Genomic DNA, 20,267 nt, shown 5'->3' on the forward strand with positions numbered 1-20,267 from the left:
TCCAGCACGTGGCTGTGGGTATCTATTTGCAGCTGGCTTTATTGGATCCATTTCTTTTGTTCGTCAGAGTCGAGTTATGTGGGCCAATGACTCGGCAGAAAAATTCCATGACAAAGTTCAATTAGAAGATTCTTATATGGACTTTTGTGTCTTGGTTACCATAGTACTGATGGGTTTCTGGACTCATAGTACTCATAGTACTGATGGGTTTCTGAAAAATTCCATGACAAAGTTCAATTAGAAGATTCTTATATGGACTTTTGTGTCTTGGTTACCATAGTACTGATGGGTTTCTGGACTCATAGTACTCATAGTACTGATGGGTTTCTGAAAAATTCCATGACAAAGTTCAATTAGAAGATTCTTATATGGACTTTTGTGTCTTGGTTACCATAGTACTGATGGGTTTCTGGACTCTAACATCGTAGGCTGTCAATCTGTGACCTTTAAATGACATGACGTTTCTAATGTTTAGTGTGTTTAGTGTATAGTACTGTTCCTAGCAGCAAGAAACATCTAGAATAATGGATAGAGGTTCTACAGAGGCAAATCTGCTTTATAAAGGAAAATACTTTTCTGTCAGATATAGATACAGAATGAACTTTCTCAGAAAATAAATGGCAGGCTGAGTCAAAAAGAAGTTCTCTAGGACAGTTTGTTAATTTGGGACAGGTGACTTGGACTCTTTCTGTTCTAATGCTATAGATTCCACTGAATCTGTAGCATCTATAGATTCCACTGAATCTCTTTTTCTGGAGAACTCAAAGCATATTTTAATAGTATAATTCACACTTTCAGTATTTCACATTACATATACTTAAAAGATTAGGCTTGCTTTTTATAAGATTTTTTTGCAAATAGAAAACTTATAAATAGAATACCATTATTACCATCATTACCATTAATATTTTACCAACATCAACAATCTGACATAAAAAATGATGACATATAAATTCAATATCTTTTTGAAGTCTGACAACAAATACACTCATTAATTACCCAAATCTATAAAAAGTAATGTTTTTTAAAAGACTTTGATATATCTTTAAATATAGTTTAATGAAATTTTTCAAATAGTGTATAGTTGATCAGCATTATACCTTGTCCTGACTATGCATCAATCCTTGGAATATAGGGTTGGCTTTGTTGTTCAATAGCTGATCCAGGAGGATGCTCTCCCGCAACAGAGCATAGGAGACCATGTGGGCTGCCAATATTGGATGCATTCACTCTTGAAGGTAGTGATAACATAAAAGTGTTTTCAGAGACTGCAGACATGGGCTTTGGGTGATTGTTAATGTTTATCATATATCATATAATGTTGATCATATATCATAATTTCCTTTGCATTTTTCTTCATACTCATACATAGCAAATACACTAGTGCTAATAAATAAACAATTCCTTACTTCACTGCTTAGGTGTCACAGCTGTTAAGCAAGCAAGACTGGAAATGGTACCATTCTCTACGGCTCTCACAGCACTGATGTAAAATAGTATAATTCATTGTATCTCATCTAGGCAGGCTTTCTAGGTTTCTTACTGAATTATTTATGTACTTGCATTTGAATACCAGCCTAAATTCAGTAATTCTGCTTGCAAACTTTTATAGTTAAAACTAAAAAATCCCTCTGATACAAGCAGGCTACGTATTATTTTCCCCATTTTATGGATTTGAAAACAAAGACTAGAGGTAAAAATTGACTTACTCAAGGCAACATAGGTAGAATCCTATTTAACCAGATCTATGATCTATGATCCATTTAACCAGATCTATGTTCAGCTCTGCTGGATCCTACTTGTGCTCTCTCCACTGCTTTGTGCCACATCTTAAGAAAATCATTCCAAAACTGGCTGCTGTGTGAAACCTAAGGAGTGCCTGCCAGTGTTCAAGTTTCCAGTCCTTGAAGGGCTCTTAGGAGACTATACTTCCCAACCAGCCCTCTCATAGTTAAGTGGGACCATGGGAGTAGCTGACCATTGGACCATGAGCAGAAGTGATGTATGTCACTTCTGGCCTGAGTTAGGTAAAAGGCTCTGTGGGTCCTTTCAAAACAACCCCTTTGGGGGCAAGCATGGAGGCCATATGTTAAGAGAGTGGAGCCAAAAGATGGAAAGAGCCTGGATCGCTGAGTCACTGCAGGAGGAGAGCCGGCACCGTGAGTCACTTGACTTAAGCAGACTTTGAGGAAGAAATAAGCTTTCTCAGTTAAGCCATTGAGATCTGGGGCTTGTTAGTCATGGCAGCATAAGCTCAGCCTATTCTAATACAACCATCTCGATTCTGTCTACAGCTTACTATCAACACTTTAGCATTACCTCATGGAAAGTGTGTAGTGACATGGTTTAATTTATATTTTTAAAGGATTGTTTTCTAAAAGCCTATTTATGACACTAAGCAGTTATTTATGATGGATGATGTTGTTGCAATATAAGCTTGACTTCAGGATGTGTGGTTTTGATCCCTGACTAATTCTCACCAAACCAACACTAGTGGTGTTAACTCACACTGCAAATTATGTTGATGACAATCAGACTTCTATCAAGGTTCCCAGTGATACCTCGGCTGCATTGCCCTTATTTGAAACACTTGCCATAAAGCTATCAAAGAAATCCTTGCAAGAGTCTTTATTCTCATGAACCACCACTGTAAATCATCAAAAATCGTTGCATATAATTTCACAGCAAATGAAACCAGCACTTGGAGTGTCCTAGGTAATGACAGAATGAATACATTAATCTTACAAACTCTGCTTTGTCATTTCCTTCTGGATACTCAAAGACACCTTTTGCCTCAGTGTCTCCAAAAATAGAAGCATGCCCAACCTGCATCAGCCGATTCCAGAATTTATGCCCATTGTATTCCTGTTCTCAGCTCAGAAAACACTCATTACCCCAGTAGCTCAAGTCAGAACCCCCTGAGACTGGTAACCATTTCTAAAAAGTTCTTGGTCCAAAACAAATCCACCCTTTCCCCTCTCTCCCTCCAATGGGACCTCATATCCAGCCCTCATTCCCTGTCATACGAATTGCAGGAACAGCCCCTCAGGAATCTCTCAAGCCCCATTCTCTCACTGAACACAGCTACAGGAAGTATCTTTCTAAAACGGGAATCTGGTTGTGCCATTCCCCTCCCTGCAAAGAAGGAGCTAACCTCCTTGGACTTAAAGATTCCTTACCATCAAGTTCCTGTCTGCATTTGTAGCCACATCTCTTGTCACTTCTAGACTGCAATTTTTGCAGCAGCCACGCAACACTGCTTGTTGTTTTCCAAACATCTGAAGCTACTTCACACATCTATGCCTTTGCACGTGTCCTCTGCTGGAATATTTTTCCACCTTGTCTAACTGGCAAATTCCTACTGCTTTCTGCCTCTGCTTATATGTCATGCCATCTGTGAAGTCTTTCCTGACTCTGCCTCCGGGGCCTCTCAGATGTTACTTTATTCCAGTGGTGACTTGGAACTTACACTTGCCACCCCCACCCTACAACCTTTTGTATGCCAAGCCCCTCCAACGGGGGAATAGAAGATATATGGTAGGTGCTCAATCCATGTTGAACGAATTCATAACTCTCCCATGTTGGCTCTATTGCCTGACATTAACATAATTAAGAGGATGTCATGTCTATATGTTGACTTTCATCCTATGTCATCCTGTGACGTTCGATGGGTAGAAAATGGTATTATGTCATTTCCTTCTTGAGGGAAAATGTAATTTCTTTCAGCAGTTTGTTAGGTGAACTGAAAATAAACGCTTTAATTTTGAACCTGTTTTTACTTGGATTTTGGGTTTGTGTGTGGTTTTTTTTTTTTTTTTTTGGCTTTTTGTTGCACCAGATTGACTTATTTTTGCAATTCTTCTTTGGCTTACAGCAATGTTATTAAATGATTACCATTTTTCTTAGGGCTGACCTCATTTTCTTTTGTAATGGATCCTTTGGCTCTGAAGGGGAAACCTGTTGAGAAAAGTCAGCCTCTGGTCTCTTGGTTCATATGGGCATCTGAATTCTGATTTTGCATAAAAATAGATTTAGGAGAACAGCTATTCTAAAATTAATAATCAAACAATGGGAAAAGTAAAGATGCCTGTTTTTTTTTTTAAGGGATTACATTCCAATGATACTACATTGTTTAGTATTTATATTTGGTTCTCTTTTTTTTCCTTATTACAGGACAGCATATGTTCCATCAGGACATTGCTGTTTTTGCCTCATTAACTTGAAAGCCCTCTCTAGTCAGCATAAGGCATGTTTGGATGAATACTGCAATAATCTGCTGTTATAACTGGTGGCTGAGTCATCTGTTTTTACAGGATCGGTACTGTAAAGAACTGAGTCATACGTCTCGTGTCAAAATTGAGTGTGAATTTTAAAGTCGAAAGTAAAATGAGCCCTTGAGTATACTCAAGTGAAAATCACAGCAACCTGTGGGATGAGGGTTTTTGTAGCAAATATTTGATTTTTTTCTCCAGTCATATTATTATAGTCTTTGTATTTTCATACAGCAAGTGGAAAAATCCAAGCTCAGAGCTCACTAGCACTGTCATGAAAAGGATGATATTAGAAATGATTCTGGTTTCTCTGTGATTAGCCATAAACCTCCATTCTTTGCTCATTATGAGCTTCATTGGCCTGTAGAGTTATCAGTGGTCAAGTGTTTAAATGAGAGGCCAGAGGCATTTTAGCAAGTGGGCACCTGTCTAGATGGGGTAGGGAGCCTACAGAGTTAATGCACCTCTTGTGCCTATTTCTCCTCCCTAAAATGGAAGGATTCTGAGCATGGGTGCCTGGGTCAGGTATCCGAGGTGAGATTCAGAGCACAGAACACCTGATGATAGAAATGGGTAGAGAGCTGCTTTAGACCAAGAGCACCAAGTTGGTGCTGTTACATTCAGCTGTTACATCATGATTTAACTCTGAAACTAGGATGAGAAAATCTGCTTTGGGGAAGTTGAGTTTGCAAATGTAGCTGTCCCTACAGTTGACCTTCAAGTCTTTTTATTTTTATTTTTATTTTTTTTTTTTTTTTTTTTTTTCTTCAAGTCTTTTTAAAACTGATTCTCTTTGTCTCCTTACTTAGCATTGGCCCAGGATGCTATGGAAAACACAATGCAACAATGGTTGAGAATAATATTTATAGAGTTTGTGAATCAAAAATTGAAGTGAAACATCATTTATACAACAGTGGAGGGAAAGCCCCCTAAATGTCAGAAGAATGTCACAGTTCATAAGCTGCTCATGCCTGGAGAATACTTAACATAGTGCAGATTAATTAGATTAAGGGCATGTTGATGATAGGGTGATGGTCGGTTAGAGGCAAGGTGACATTGAATGTGAGCAAAGTAAAGACAATGGATTAGGAGTCCAGTCTAGTTAGGGTAGAGAATGAGGGCCTTGAATTTTTCATAAGCCCTTTTTCTTGATTAGGAAGAGAATCTGAAACCTCATATCATCAGCAGAAGAGTGACTGCCAGTGGGGAGTAGGTGGTGTATTGACTGTGAATGGGTACAAGGGAGCTTATTGAGACAGCAGATAAATTCTATATGTTGGTGGTTGATAGTTTAAATGACATGCACAAAATCATCAAATTCATCAGGCAACATTTTTAATATTTATGTACAGTTACACCTCCACAAAACAGAGATCGAATAGAACCATGGCGGACCTCAATTCTGTATTTCTCCCAAGAATAACTAGTTCCCAATGTAGCATTACCTCCATTTCTTCTCTCACATCTACAAAAAAGCATTAAAAAACATTTTTGTTTGGTTTTTGTCCATCTTAACCTAGTTTCTTCAGAATGTACTCTTAAAAAAAAAAAAAAGATTTTATTTATTTATTCATGAGAGACACAGAAAGAGAGAGGTAGAGACACAGGCAGAGGGAGAAGCAGGCTCCATGCAGTAAGCCTGATGTGGGACTCAATCCTGGGACTCTGGGATCACGCTCTGGGCCGTAGGCAGACGCCCAACTGCTGAGCCACCCAGGTGTCCCCAGAATGTACTCTTTGTACGGTGCTAAGTAGACAATAACTTTTATTTTCTTAAACAGCAGTTCATGATTAGCTATATGACTCTGTGATTGCCCTCAAACTCAGTCTCAGAACCTTATGATCACATTGGCTTTAGTATAACTTCGTAGGAATGATAATGATAACAGCTCCTGTTTATTAAGCACTTCTAATGTTCCAGGGACTCTAGTTACATACCTACTTATTTCATACTCATAGCAACCTTAGGAGTTAGGCACAATACATACGTGCATTTTTCTTGCAAGAAGAAAAAAAAAATGAACTTCAGTGAAGTTGAATAGCCAATGCATGGTCATATCGTGAAATGTAGCAGAAATTTAGTTAATCTAGTTCTATCTGTTATCAAAGCACAACCTGAAACTCTCTGGACTCTACCACCTTCCAGCAGCTTCCAAATTCTCATGGAAAAGAACATTTTAATTGCAACTCACACTTGTATTGCTTTGTACATGCTTGGGGATAAAGATTTTTGGAAGAAATATTATTCTAAATAATTTACCATACCTTGGTGGCCATGAAAAACAAAGTGTAATTAATAGCATCAAAACTATAAATGTTGGGGCGCCTGGGTGGCTCAGTCTGTTAAGCATGTGCCTTTGGCTCAGGTCATGATCTCAGGGTCCTAGGATTGAGCCCTGTGTCCAGTTCCAGGCTCAGGGGGAGCCTGCTTTTCCCTCTCCCCCTGCGCCCCGCTCCCACTCATGCTATCTCAAATAAATAAATAATCTTTAAAAAAATTTACATTTAGCAAGGAAAGGCCATTTTTTTCTTTCTAACTTTGTCTCTGAGCTATGTTTTAATTCATGTTAAATTTCCAGTTTACAGTTTTTTTCCTTTGAGTGTAAACACCTTAAAAACATTTTAACTATCTTTCAAAAAATGCAAAATATGACTCAAATATATCCTAACTTTTTAAACAGGGCATACCTTCCACCATATATTAATCTGTTCTTGATTCTCAGATATCAATAATATGTGCTGGATTCTAGGACCTTATTAAGAATGCCCAAGGGGCTCCTGGGTGGCTCAATCGATTGGGCTTCTGACTCTTGATTTCAATTCAGGTCATGATCTCAGAGGTGGTGAGATTGAGCCCACATTGTCCTCTGCACTCAGCAGGGAATCTGCTTGAGATTCTCTCCTTTTCCTACTGCTCCTCTCCCACTGTCTCTCTCTCATTCTAAAAATATGAATAAATAAAATCTTAAAAGAATGTCTCAAGTTGATATAGGCTCTTTTAGGATTTTTTACTGTTTATCTGTATTATTTTATTATATTCCAAAATTATAATACCACTGTTCTTTAACATCTGTGACCTCATATAGTTACCAAAAGATTATTTTTCCTTGTAATGAGAACTTTTAGGACTTACTCTGTTACAACTTTCAAAAATATCATCCAGCATTAATTATAGTTATTTCATTTCTTTTGTGTATATACTCAAAAGTAAAATTGCTGGATCATATGATAGTCTACTTTTATTTTTTTTGAGGATCCTCCATACTGTTTTCCATAGTGGTTGTACTAATTTACATTTCCACCAGCAGTGCATAAGGTTTCCCTTTATTCGACATCCATACCAGAATTTATCTGTTATCATGTTGATAATGACCATTCTGACAGGCATAAGGTGATACATCACCATGGTTTTGACGTGTTTCATGATAATCAGTGATGTTGAGTACCTTTTCACATACCTGTTGGCCATCTGAATATCCTCTTTGGAAAAATGTCTATTCAGGTCCTCTGCCCATTTTTGATTGGATTATTTGCCTTTTTACTAATAAGCTATTATGTAATTCTTTACATATTTTGGATATTAACCTCTTATCTGATATATGATTTGCAAATATTTTCTCCCATTCTGTAGGCTGCCTTTTCATTTTGTTGGTTTTGCAATATGCAGTTCTCATAGCTGCGTTTTATCTCCTTTATCATTGATTTTTTTTTTCACAGTTGACCTTATGTCATTTTATTGAATTTGCTGCTTCAAAATTCCTTTGGGCTAAAGAGAATGTTAATAGACAAATAACATAGCTAAAAATACAGCTAGAAACAGAGCCTTTTAGAATAGTTTAAAAAATTAGAATAGATAAGCAATGGGGGGGGTACTGAAAGGTTCTTCCATTTTATAAAAAGTACATAAAAGTACATTTAGGGTTTTTTGTCCCACCTTTTTTTGCATGAATTTATCAAATTTAGATTTTTCCAAAGGTACTTTTTTTCTTTTGTATCCTATGCTTTAGTTGTACCAATTACCTGCAATAGGTAATATCCAGATAAGTGCTTTATTGTGACTTTTTAAAAAATGCTACTTTCTCAGGAGCGAGCTGATGATTTCTGACAGCTTCTTATTAGATGCCTTAAATCTCCAAGAGGCCACGGCAGTGGATGTTCTTCAAGAGCGGTCTCCAGGCAACGGGATTCCTGGCAGTTACTGTGGAGGACGCTAAAGTGAACAGAAATGAGATGAGATGGTTAGTTTGAAGAAAGGAAGAATGCAGAAGAAATGTAGATGTATTTGAGATATATGTATGTCAGAATGTTCTAGTGTCTTAGAGAAATTAGAAGGAAACATCTTAATCTATAATTTCTTAAATTAGACTATGAAATGTTTAGTTATTTATTTTGGGATTTGTTTAATAACATTTGAATTTTTATCGATGAAATGCAAAATACTCTTAAAATTTAATTTTGATTCCATTTGCTCAAATGCTCTGGTGACTTTTTTAAAGACTAAAATAAGCAGTTTTGGAAGGCAGGACTTAAATATTTGAATGTATGTCCCACCACACAAGAACAGACACTTAATTGTCTCACTAGTATCCTAAATAATTGAGGTGCCTGAATATTCTCTCCATTATTAGACTATTTCCAAGTGTTTTTAATGGTGATAAAATTACCCTACTGAAATTAAAATCTCCCAACTCCTAATTTTATTTTCCTTGTCCACTTACCTCCAGAATCAAGTATAAAATAAACACTTACTCCTAATTTTATTTCCCTTGTCCACTTACCTCCAGAATCAAGTATAAAATAAACACTTTAACCACAGTGAATACACTCAAACTATATTTATTAGGAAAAATATAGACATTTGAGGAAAAAAACTAGCACATGTGAATAAAGAATAGAAAGAAAAAATTATCATAAAAAATATTAGTCTACAAGGGTTCCACATCGTATTCAAGATGCGAATTTAAATTAAGTGCCTAAAAAAATTAATTAATTAATTAATTAATTAATTAAATGCCTTAGCTTTAACATTAGCTATAGCTCACTGGTGTATTACAACATAAAGACAAACAATATGGAAAAGAAAATAAACTCGGAATTAAAATATTATGAATGGGACAGTGTTTTATGTATACAAAAAAAATCAGAGCAGCTTAAAAAATCTAATCTTTTTAGGTACAAAGACCAAGAGAAATTGTAAGGGCCAGAATAATTTAACCCTTTGCTATTTGCTGGAGGGTTTATAGCCTGGAGTAATTAGTGTACAGGAAGGAAACAGTGACTTTAACTTTCTTTTAAAATACTCAAATTCATAAATAACATACCCCTTTCTCTATAAATGTAACTTACTCCTGTCAAACTTGCTAGGCGTTTTCATCTGCTCCCTGACTATCCTCCAAAGCAAGTAATATTCATATCTTCATTTCCTCTCTTTTTGCGAGACCAATAACCAAAAAAAAAAAGCAGCTATCAGGTTTATACATAGCAAATGATTTCTGCCCATGCCGCATTCTGAATTGGGGAGGAAGGTATCTTTGATCTCTTTGCCTTGGTTTTATTTCTGGACATCTCTGTCTTTGGTCCCTTGCCTTCCTGTGCAGACTATTCTAAAATCTCAAGGCATATCTTACATCCTGACTGTGTAAACCAGTACTTTATTTTAAAAATGCAGCTAGATTTTTTTAAGATGCAAAGAATATTTCACTATTAATGTGTTTATGGTCTTGGATTGTTGGGTTGTTTTATTGCTTTTATTTTTCTACTTAGGTGTTATGCATATTTCTTTCTACTCTGATGCATTGAGGTACTAGGGCAAGCAAGCCAAGATCCTTTGCTGTATGATTTATCCACATTTGTTAAAATATACTTATTCATTGATATGTTTAAATAATACTCATCAATACCCCGGTGGCCCAGTGGTTTAGTGCCTGCCTTCAGCCCAGGGTGTGATCCTGGAGATCCGGGATCGAGTCCCACATCAGGCTCCCTGCATGGACCCTGCTTCTCCTTCTGCCTGTGTCTCTGCCTCTCTCTCTGTGTCTCTCATGAATAAATAAATAAAATCTTAAAAATAATAATACTCATCAACTCCCTCATGGTGTGCTCTTTGTCTTCTGTACATTTTGAAGATCATCATTAATTCTTACAGTACTTCAGAAAGGTAGATAAGTGGGCACTACTGGTTAGATTTTCATTTGGTCTAACTGAGAATCCGTCCATTGAGAAAACAAAATGAAATTGAAACCCATTACCACCACTATATAGATGAAGGAAAGGAGACCAAAAGATTAAGTGGTGAACCAAGGGGAAAAAGAGAATCTGTGTGAATGGAGTGGAGAATCTTTTTCAACTCCACCTCTTAGTCCTTTTGAATTTAGCTGGTTACAGACCTTTCTCTTGGCCAGGGAAAACAAATGGAACCTGTATGTGTGATGCAGTCTGTACAAAAGTTTCTCTAAGAATTACAAGTTGTGATAAAATTAAAAAATAACATTGTTTAATAATCACACCATGATTTGTGTATCCTAAATTTAGCACTAGGGAATGGGGGAAACATCTATTCAGAATGGTCCTTTGCCACCTTATCGATTGTATTCTGAGGAAATGCATTCATTACCAGGATTTCTGAGAGGAAATATTTTCCTTTTCTTTGGATGTCTAAATGGTACATTGAACAAGCATGATGTTTCATAGATAAGCAAAATTCAACTCTATCCCACTGCCTTTTTACAGGAAGCTTTTCCCTTGCAATGGCTGAAAATTTGGCAGATCTGTGGCTTTCCTGTTCACTCTTAGTCCTTAAGTCTTCTAGGTTCAAAGCACCTCATTTGCAAATTTTAAATCTCCAATCTAAGGTATAAACATTTCAGATTTCAGGACAGGCTTCTCCCCATCTTCTAGTTGAGGACAGTATTTCGTAGGTCACCTGTATTCAGACAGAGAAATGTGGCCAGTTGATCTCTTTTCCCACTCATTTCCCACCCAGCAGGTTCCCCTGTCTCCAATGCATGGCCCACCAGTGTGAAAGCTGCAGGAGGGAAGCGTGAAGAGAAGGGTGCAGGAAAGTTCTGTCAGTTGCTGATACTTAGCTGGTTTCTTACCCTGTGTCAGGCCCCTCTGACAGCAGTCCCCAGGAGTTAGAGCTTCTCCTTCTCCCCTGCTGGTTTGTGGAGATCTCTTTCAGGCACCTGGCATCTCATTCAGGTGGCCTCTGTCCCTTCCTCTCTACACTGCCTCCTGGCCTCTGTCATCCACTCCACACACAGACTTAGCAGCCTCCTTTATTATAGCCCTGTTGCCCCTGTGTGGTTTTCTTAGGACCTAAAATAGCTCCCAGCTGACTCCATCCCACATGGCCCACATCTGGTCCACTGAGAGTCAATTCCTTAACTGTCATGGACTGAATGTTTGTGCCCTGCCCCCAACACACACAAAATCCATAGGTTGAAGTCCTAACCTCCAATGTAAGGACATTAGGAGGTGGGGCCTTTAGGAGGGATTAGGTTTAGATGAGGTCATGAGGGTGAAGACCCCATGATGGGATTAGTGTCATCCTAAGAAGAGGAAGAGGCCCTGGCACTTCCTTTCCCTGTTCATGTGAGAACAGGGTGAGAGGAAAAACAGGACCAAGATAGAAGGAGGACCCTCACCAAAAACTAAATCTGCCAGCACTTTGATCTTTGACTTCCCACCGTCCAGAATGGTCTGTTAAGAAAATAAATGTCTGTGATTTAAGTCTCCCAGTCTGTGGTTTTTGTTACAGCAGCCTGAGCTCACTAATCCACTGCTCTGTATTTACAGTCTGCTTTACCATGGCTTTCAAAGTTCTTCATGATCTCATCCCAGTTTAGTTCACCAAACTCATCTGCACTAGTCAGATACCTTCCTAGCTGAGGTACAAATTCCCTATACCCAACCCTTTTCCCCTCCTTCCATGCACTGCCATAGACCCCTCCTCTGCCAAGAGCATTTTGCATTCCTTTCCTTTTTCCTCCCTTTCCAATTTCTCTTCCCATTCCTCAAGACCACGATTCTTCCCCTCCTACTAGTCTGATCCACTCACTGGATATTTTGGCATTCCACATGCATTCAGACCCAGCAGCTTTTCACTAATATAACCTCCCGCTTGACTTTCCAACCTCATTTCTGGCCTCTCGCTCATGAATGCCCTTGGATCCTGCTCTGCTGGCCTTTTGCAATGTCCCAAATGCAGTGTGTCTTTTTCCCTCTTCATGTGTCTTTCTCTTGCCTCGTTGTATTAGTTACTTGTGGATACTATAATAAATTACCAAAAACTGTTGCCTAAAACAAGACAAGTTTGTTTTCATACTCATCAAAGGTTGCCAAAATCAAGTCCAAAATCAAGGTTGCCAGCAGGGCCATGCTTCTTCTGGAGGCTATAAAGGAGAATCTTTCCTTGCCTCTTCCAGTTTCTTGTGGCTGTTGACATTCCTTGGGCTCATGCTCAAACTTCTGCCTCCATTGCCTTCTCTTCTGTCAAATCTCCCCTATCTCCCCTCTTACAAAGATATTTGTCATTGTATTTGGAATCCATCCAGATAATCCACAGTAATCTTTTGATCTCAAGATCCTTAGCTTAATTACATCTGCAAAGACTCTTTCCAAATAAGGTAATGTTCATAGGTTCTAGGAATTGGGACATGAACCTGTCTCTTTGGGACCAGCATTCCATCCCTACATGTGCCAGTGACTTCCCTCATCTCTTTTGCAACCTCCCAGTTGGTGTCCCTGTCTTCATTATGGCCTCTTGTGATTGATTTGTTATTCTCTGACATACCTCCTGAAACATTATTCCTGCTACTGACCCTTCTGCTTTACAGTCCCTCCCTTACCATGGCTTTCAAAGTCCTTTATGATCTTATCCTGGTTTAATTCATGAAACTCATCTGCCCTAGTCAGATACCTTCCTGCCATCAAAACTGTATACAGTGCTTGCTCTACTGAACCTTTCTCTCATAAAATATGTCCTTTCTCTATCTTGCTTTCCCAAGAGTTGATTCTTCTTCCTGAGTGCTTTTTTTTTCTTCCTTGGCTAACTCACCTTTCAAATATCATTTTAACTACCACTTCTTTAGTATTTCTTACTATCTTGTTTAGCTGTCTTTCTTCCATGCCAGAAAGGCCAGTCATACACCTTCCAGGTCACTGTTGTGTCTGCAGCTCCTAGACATACAAATAGATACTTCATCCATACGTGATCAATACATGAAGAGATGTGTCTCTCACTTTTTTTCAAGAACTTATCAAGTGTAAAAGATGGAAATCTTGTAAAGCTGATGACAAATTTAGCTGCTTGAAATTTCCAACCAAATGAGAAATATATGACACAAATGAAATAAGGGAAGTCAGTGTGAGATTCAATTCAGACTTTCTAATTCAGTGGAGAGCTTAAAATCAATATTTACACCTGAGTCTGCTGAAAGGCCCATGTTTCGTTTGTCTTTCAGTGTAGAAAAGAATGTGTGTTTCTTATGTTTTGAAACATAACATTTAGGCACTTGATCTTAAATTTATTGATCCCCCCAAAAAAGCAATTATTAGTTTCACATTGTCATAATGTTGTTGTCAGGGGCAATATGTGTGACTCCTTCTCAGGATGATCATATGACACAAGCCACACTTCACTGAGTCTATGGCATTTTAATAACTTGAACTTAAAATAGTAAAAGGCCAAATTATATTTGTTAGCCTCATGTGGTGCTAGAACTTCCCTTAGGGAATGATACGAGAAGCAAACTACCCTCTAGTAGCAGAAGGGAAAAAAGAGGTCAGGATTTATGGAATGGAGCCGAAAGGCCCTATGCCTATTTATCTCTGTTGGCATGCTTCTCATAGCACTCCCACTAGCTGATTTGCTTTAAAAAATGACCTTGTCTGTCTTATAGAATAAAACCCAAATTCTTGTTAAAAGGTTTATTTTATGTTCTGTGACTTGAGTGACAGAAGATTGATGAAACAAGCTTTGAAATCATGAAATGGTAAATTGATTGGCATAATCCCAAACTGTTTACATGAAATCAGTTATTGGTGTTCTTCTCTAAAAATTTTTATGATTTGGATTTCCTCATGAGGGTATATTGATGGCAAAAGGATCATTTTCAAATTAAATATGAGCAGATATGTGAATATTTTAAGGACCACGCAAAATTATTAAGATTCTTGACTTTGATTTCAAGTAAAGAAGAAAAAACAGAAAGCTTTGGTAGCAATGCAACTTAGTGTACCTAACCTGAGTATTCTTTAGTAACCTTTCTACAGCATCAAAACCAAGTAATTAATGTTACTGTCCAACCAATACGTGTCATTACCAGCAGATATTTTCAAGTTTTTCATCTCACTGAACCTTAGCAATCCAAAAACAGGAAAAATTTGAGTAACAGTTATAAATGACTAAAGGAAATTAAGGGACATCTTCCATTAAGATTCATTCATGTCTAGTAGGAAACTGACCTTCCTTCCCAAATGTGGTTAGAGCATAAATAGAATAGGGCATTGGATAAACAATGGGTCAGAATCAATCTGGCAGTTTTTAGGTTGCTGGGCCAAATTTTCTTCCTATTTGGGAAGCGCTGATCTGCCTATTTTCGTGATCAAACATATCTTTTTAGGACAAAAGGTTGCAAGCATTTTTTAGTTTCTGTGTTTCTATAATACTTTGTTAATATTTTACTAATTTGTATATTACCAATCAGAAATATTTTTCCATGTTAAGTATTAATTTTGTGATTTCTTTCACACTTGAAGTGCATTTAGTGGACTTGGGAATATGAAATAGAACGCAGACTGAAAGGAAAATAATAATAGGATTCATAACAATATTCCTTCCATGTAATCTCCATAAATGGAAATGTTTTGACTTAAACTGCTTTCTCTTTTTTGTTGAGAAATTGCTGCTAAAATCACCTTTTTCCCGTTCCACATAACTGAGTCCACCTGACTCTTTCCCCGGGCTCTGACCTTCACCTTCTGAACCAATTTCAAGTGAGACAGAAAGCCCTTAAGCAGCTTTAGACTCTCTTTGTTACTCTTAGTCATTGATTCTCCACTTTGGCTCATATTAACACCACTAGGGTAACTTAAAAAATATAATGCTATCTGGATCTCATCCCCAGAGATTCTGATTTAATTGGTTTGGGTTAGGGCTCAGGCCTCAGTATTTTTGTGATTTAATTTAAATCTAATGTGAATCCAGAGTTGAGGACTGCAGCCTTCATTCCAAGACAAAATGAGATTGGCTTTCATATTCTATACAAATCAGGTGCCCTGTGGGCCTATTCAGCTCTGTAAGTCTGGGATCTTGATAACCACACCTGGGTCCTTGGAAGTTTCACCTCTCTTGGGATATTGTATTTCCAGGGCCCACCAATGGACTTCATTTTGTTTCCTGAGTTGAAACTCCTTACAGTGTCTCATTCTAATACCAAGAGTCCTGCCCCAAAACTCAGTCTCAAAGAGGTCATGTCACAGAGCCCATTAATAATAATGGAAACTGGATTTAAACACTGGTATCTGAATTCATATCCTGTGCTTTGAATCACACCGATGCATTAATCAGGATAGTTAGGCTATGCAGAAACTGATAAAACCTGAAATCTCAGTGGCTTGGCCCAACACCATTTTATTTCTTGATCACTTCAACATCTCACCTGTGTGGCTCCCTCAAGGCCATGACTCAGTGACTCAGCCTCCTTCAATATTGAGGGCTTACCTCCCAGAATCCTTTGCTTTCAGTCACACAGACAGCCTGGGGTGGTAGAAGCTGAGGAAGAAACACCAAATCTTAACTAACCTTGACAGGAAGTGACACATCACTTCCTTTAATATTCTTTTGGGAAGAATTTTCCCACAGCTCCTCCCCTCAAAGCTGCAGGAGAAGCTGGGAAATGTAGAGGAGCACATGGCTTTACTGTTTCTACAGCAACCCTGCTGCCCACACTTGCCTGCCTTAGGTGGATCCACAGAACTAAAGATTATTGCTCCCTTAATTCCCTATGACTGTGTTGTTCCTTATTAAATCTGCTTCCTTCTGCCCACAATCAGCATTAATTTGTCAGAAGAATCTTTAATCTATAGTAATGACTGACACTATAATTTGTTATTCCTCCTGTGTGCACAGGCAATATAAGCTACTTGAACTAGTTTTCCTTATTCTCCCAAGCTACGCAGTTTATATTGGCTAATTTTTTTGTCCCCAGTTGGAGAATTATTATCTCTCCAGCTGTTCCTCCTCCCTTTAGTCTATCCTAATAGATGGGACAGGATGAACTTTGCCTGTCTTCTGAGACATGCAAAAGAGACAAAACAATGGTATGACAACACTCGGAGGGTTCAAACCAGGCATAATTCCCTCCCTGGAAGTTGCATGGTTGAAAGAGTGAGTAGTCCCATGGCCTATTGGAATTTCAAAGAATGCAGTGAAATAGTCAAGCACATTACAACAGCTACCCCTAAAACCCTAAAAATGCACAGAATCTACTTGATTTTTGAATCTTTTATTCTTTTTATAAAAAAATATCATGTGAGCTATCTTCCAAACTAACTATTGCATCATGATATAGGCATTTTTTGTCAAGATCCTTAAGACAAAACTGTATCTGTCTAAAGTGGAAATTAAGAGCTGACTAGATAATGTGAATGAATACATGCAGTTATAATTATGTAAAATATTTAATACTCCTTGATCATTAATTGCGTCCCCACAGACTTGAGATTGTGGCTTATAATGGCAATAAGTGAGATAAGAAATACTGAAAAGAGATATTCTCTTTTTACCTCAGAATTGGAGGTGATGTTGGAGGAGAGATTTGTGTGAATAAATCTAGCTTAAATTACAATTAGCCAATATTCATAAAATTCTGTTCTTGTTGGACTGTAATAAATTATCACACTGAAATTCAACTCTCTTCTAATCTTTTCTTGATGTTCATTAGGCTGAGATTTCCACCCCTGGTTTGCTTTCTTGCTTGACCTGCAGCAGCTGTATTATTAAAGTGGAATTTCTGCTAATTGGTTGTGATGGTGGAGAGCTAGAAGGGACCTCTGGCATCATCTGATCCAATTAAATTCTAACTGCAAAAAGACCTGAATGAGAAGATCAGACTTCATGAGGCAATCTAAAAATAACTCAAAGATTATTATTTTTAGTATACATTTTACAGAGCTTTAAAGACAGTTGTTTCAGAGAGGGACAATTAAGAGTTCATTAGTTATACAAATAAGGCAGACCTCCTATTCATGCATGCTCATTATGCTAAAACTGTACATAATACAATATTAAAGAGTAGATAAGCCTTTATAAACATATTTACCTGTGGAAAACACATTTGGTTAAAGTCAGACTAGTAGTCAACAAGGATAAGGAAAGTTTATACCCTGTGCTCTATATGACACCCTCTGGGCCAGACCCTACCTTTCTTCCCTCTGACAGATCTCTTCTTTGGGAGAGATAAGAGTTTTGGTGAACTAAATCCCATTGAAGTGTCTAACACTTACAGGGTATTACTCCATAGTGGAATAAGCTGCTTATAGATTCAATGACTTTTAAGTCCTGGGAATGTCCAAAAGCTTTGGGGACTAGTGGGTAGCACAGAATTATAATGATCCTTTTGGAGTTTGAGGTTGATGACTATAAGGTACTGCTAACTCTAACTTATATGCTGTTCTTGAAGTCTTTCCTTTCCACCTTCTTCCTTACCCCACTACCATGGTCAGTCTCAGTCTCTCATCATCTTTAGCCCAGATAATTAAAATGATCTCATAACAGGACTGCCCAGCCACAACCTGTGACTCAGCAAGGCCACTCCACATGACTCTTAGACCAATTTGTGTTTATAGCTTTTCATTTGTTTTCCATTAATTTCAATAGAAAGGCCAAGTTCTTGAGAGCATCATTGAAGGTCCTCTCAATCTGTCCCCTAAACCTCAGCTTACCCTCCAGCTTCACCTCTTTTCTATTCCAGTAGCCCTTGACTTTTCATTGTCCCTTAAACATACATGATATGTTACATTTCTATGGCATTTATATGTTGTTCTTTTGATCTTAAATGTTCTTCTGCTCTAATCTCAATTCTTTTCTTTTTTCTGTTTTTTTTTTAGCCTCAATTCTTTTCAACTAAATCCTAATCTTCCTTTATTTTTTAGAGATTTATTTATTTATTTGAGAGAGAGAGTGGGAGTGGGGGAGAGAGAGTTCCAAGCAGACTCCAAACTGAGCCTGGAGCCCAACATAGGGCTTGATCTCACAACCCTGAGATCACAACTGAGCCAAAATCAAGAGTCACATGCCCAACTGAATGTTGCCACCCAGGCTCCCTGAATCCTAATCTTCTTTTAAAACTCAGAAGGGCCACCCAGGCTCAGTGGTTTAGTGCTGCCTTTGGCTCAGGGCATGATCCTGGAGACCCAGGATCGAATCCCACATCGGGCTCCCTGCACGGAGCCTGCTTCTCCCTCTGCCTGTGTCTCTGCCTCTCTCTCTCTCTCTCTCAATCTGTGTCTCTCATGAATAAATAAAATATTTTTTAAAAATTAAAAAAATAAAACTCAGAAGGGGTTTACCTCCTTCAGGAATCTACTCCCCAAACACACTTAAAACACCCAATCTCCACTTACACAAGCCAGCACACATGCTATCACATTTGGATTAGACACTGCCCCCTGCTCTCACCTGGTCTGTGCTTCCCTATTTGCACTTAATCCATGCATTACAGTTATATGCATGTATGTCCGTGTCTTCCTCAGTTTTAGTCTTGAATCTCCAACATCATATCTAAGCTAGAAGAGATACTAAAAAATGTTTGATATTGCATAATTTATTCTTTCCAACCTGGAGATTACATGAATTTTTTGAAGTAAGATCTGCTAGAACAGCTGGTCACTAAAAATCCTCATAGTTCTATACCTACAAACTTGCCTGAAGTTACCTCTTTGAGTTTGTGTCACCAATTTATATTAGGTAGAGGAGAGACAGAACTGAGATTTGGGAGCATTTTATGTCTTTCTTTATAATTGTAGCTCATATCCACAAATTCAGACTTGGACCTGGAATCCTAACAACATCAACAAAGTTATGGTATATATCAATATCTGTGTCATCTTATGCCAAACCACTTGCCTCTGCTCCTGAGACTATTTCCTCCATGTCTTTCCTCATTGGTTACATATCACAGGTCTGGGAACAAGCATTTGACACAAGGTGGGCCAATTGTGGTATTCCTGGCTGTGAATCCAGCTACAGATGGGTCCCCAGTTGTAGCTGGGCCACTTTCCTTCACTGGGATTGTATGTATTGAAATGGGACATGGTTGAAATCACTTTTTGTCTCGTGGGTAATTGCAAGGCATAAAAAAACCTCAGAAACTGTTTGAAGCTATATAGAGGCAGAAGGAATGATATTGATGCAATGATAAGGATGTATTGCTTGTGGATGACTTTAAGAATCATTGAAATAAGCATGAGGCTAGATCCAATGAGGAAGCCAAGGTATAACTCTTCTGATAGCCACATCAGGCTGGCACCAGTAGGATTGTGAGTAAAGCCTTCAGAAAGGTGTGATCCAACAGAAGCTCTTGGGTCAGGGTAATCCCGGATTCCTGGGAGTGTTGGCAGATAATAAATGTCAGAACCAAGCAAATCACTGGTGGGCCTTAAACTGGAAATGGCCCCAGCAGACAGTGACCAATTGCAGGCTTGTCTCAGCTGAGGGTGGGGACTTGCTAAGGAAGGCTTGTCATCCAGGAAGAGGATGACAGTTGTTTGGGTGGGAAGGCCTGCTGATAATATAGTCTGGCAGTTGATAGAACCACATGGAGAAACACCAGGTTGGGCAGCATGTGGTCTCACTGCCAAGGACCCATTATATTATCAAGGTCTGTTACCTGCTTCAGCAGTTAATTTGGAAGGGTTTACAGCCTCTAACATCCACCTACGTCCTATGGAATCTTAAATGTTAAATATCTAGGCTTGTAGGGTAGTCACTAT

The 20,267-nt window shown here is 38.2% G+C and overlaps 1 protein-coding gene across 1 annotated transcript in view; it reads left to right on the forward strand.

The window, feature by feature from the left end:
• The window catches only part of CYYR1 (cysteine and tyrosine rich 1), a 107,027-nt gene that overhangs the window by 53,066 nt on the left and 33,694 nt on the right, over positions 1 to 20,267 (forward strand). The window lies entirely within an intron of this gene.

The sequence above is a fragment of the Vulpes vulpes genome, chromosome 15 (genome assembly GCF_048418805.1).
Source record: "Vulpes vulpes isolate BD-2025 chromosome 15, VulVul3, whole genome shotgun sequence".
Taxonomy (NCBI): Eukaryota; Metazoa; Chordata; class Mammalia; order Carnivora; family Canidae; genus Vulpes; species Vulpes vulpes.